The 2,229-nt window shown below is 42.8% G+C and overlaps 1 non-coding gene across 1 annotated transcript; it reads left to right on the forward strand.

Moving 5' to 3' along the window:
- Positions 1-1,649: 1,649 nt before the first annotated feature.
- Positions 1,650-1,813, forward strand: LOC136381689 (U1 spliceosomal RNA). The gene has a single exon (XR_010747163.1). It is a non-coding gene; the product is annotated as a U1 spliceosomal RNA (small nuclear RNA).
- The last annotated feature ends 416 nt before the right edge of the window (positions 1,814-2,229 follow it).

Raw genomic sequence — 2,229 nt, forward strand, 5'->3', positions numbered from 1 at the left:
TTCAGGACTATGGTATTGAGTGTTAGGATTTGACCCTCAGCACCCCCACCCACACTGCTGAGGGCTTGCTAGAGGGTGGGAGGCAGCAAGCGGGGGGAGAAACTAGCCCAGCCAGGCCTGAGACCCCGCATGAGCTCAGTCTAGCCTGGTGGGAACAGAGGGGACACGCAAAAGTGGTCTGGCCCGGCTGCAGGCCTGCCTGCGACCCTGCCTGCAGGCAGAGATCAGCCACTGAGCAAGGGCATGCAGGCATGCAGCCTCGCCCAACCTGCCGAGCTGAGGCTTGTGGCCCTATGGGTGAGCCGGCTCTGACCACAGGGGCGGGGCAGAAGCCCAGAAACAGGCAAAGACCCGCAGCTGAGCAAAGGTGCTCACCCCTGTCCTTGGTGCTGAGCCTTGTGGCCCATGCCCAGTGCACAACTCCACCCACAGTGGCAGGGCAGGGTGAAGGCTAAGAACATCTGAGGCTTGTAAAGCCAGGCATGTGAACACAGCCCCTCCCATGGAGGAGAGGCAGAAACCGCAGCAACAGCTGCAACAGGCTGGCACTGGCAACACCAATACCTGAACACCCTAGGCAGTGGCATGGGGTGGCATTCCTGCAGACAGACCATACCTAGGGAACACAAAGGCAATACCCATTGAACTCCAGTGGCCAAACCCTCCTTATACACAGACAAAATGGGCAGGCAGAGAAATGCAACCCAAAAGAATCAAGAGAAATCCTCACAAAAGGACCCGAATGAGTCAGATATAACCAAATTATTGGACGCAGAGTTTAAAATAATGATTGTTAGGATGTTCAAAGAGCTTAGAACAATAGATGGTCATTACGAACACCTAAATAAAGAGATAGCAAATATAAAAGAGGAAATTGAAATAATAAGAAAGAATCAGTAAGAAATGACAAATACAATATCAAAATTGAAGACCACAATGGAAAAAATTAAAAGCAGGATGGATGAAGCTGAGGATCAAATCAGAGAGTTAGAGGACAAGATAAACAAAGGTACAGAGGCGGAGCAGAAAAAAGAAAAGAGACTCAAAAAGTCTGAGGAAACTCTAAGAGAGATCTGTGACAACATGAAGAGAAATAACATCTGCATCATAGGGGTTCCTGAAGAAGAAGAGAAAGAACAAGGGATAGAGACTTTGTTCAATCAAATCTTAGCTGAAAACTTTGCTAAATTGAGGCAGGAAAAAGTCTCACATTCAAGAAGCACAGAGAACTCCATTAAAGAGAAACCCAAAGAAATCTACACCAAGACACATCATAATTAAAATACTAAAGCTAAGTAATAAAGAGAAAATATTAAAAACTGTGAGAGAAAAAAAGGCTATCACCTACAAAGGAGCCCCCATTAGGATGACATCCGACTTCTCAACAGAAACACTTGAGGCCAGAATGGAATGGCAAGAAATATTCAAAGTAATGCAGAACAAGAACCTAGAACCAAGACTACTTTATCCAGCAAGGCTATAGTTTAAAATTTAAGGAGAAATAAAAAGCTTTCCAGACAAAAGAACACTCAAGGAATTCACTACAACCAAAACAATGCTGCAAGAAATGCTAAGGGGCCTGTTGTAAACAGATCAAGGGGGAAAGGAATATAGCAAAAGAGGAATACAGCTTTAAAGAATAAAATGGCATACTTACCTGGCAGGGGAGATACCATGATCACAAAGGTGGTTTTTCCAGGGTGAGGCTTACTCATTGCACTTCGAGTGTGTTGACCCCTGCAATTTCCCCAAATGTGGGAAATTCGACTGCATAATTGGTGGTAGTGGGGGACTGCATTCGTACTCTCCCCTGGTAAAAAAAAAAAAAAAGAATAAAATGACAATAAGCAACTACATATCAATAATAACCTTAAATGTAAATAGATTAAGTGATCCAATCAAAAGACATAGGGTAGCTGCATGGATAAGAAAACAGGACCCTTACATATGCTGTCTACAAGAGACACACCTTAAAACAAAAGATGCACATACACTGACGGTAAAAGGATGGAAAAAAATATTTCATGTAAATGGAAATGAAAAAAAAGCTGGGGTAGCAATACTTATAGCAGACAAAATGGACTTTAAAACAAAGGCTATAGTAAGAGATAAAGAAGGCCACTACATAATGATAAAGGAAGCAATCCAACAGAAAGATATAACCATTATAAATATCTACGCACCTAATATAGGAGCACCTAAATATATATATATATATATATATATATA

The sequence above is a fragment of the Saccopteryx leptura genome, chromosome 9 (genome assembly GCF_036850995.1).
Source record: "Saccopteryx leptura isolate mSacLep1 chromosome 9, mSacLep1_pri_phased_curated, whole genome shotgun sequence".
Classification (NCBI taxonomy): domain Eukaryota; kingdom Metazoa; phylum Chordata; class Mammalia; order Chiroptera; family Emballonuridae; genus Saccopteryx; species Saccopteryx leptura.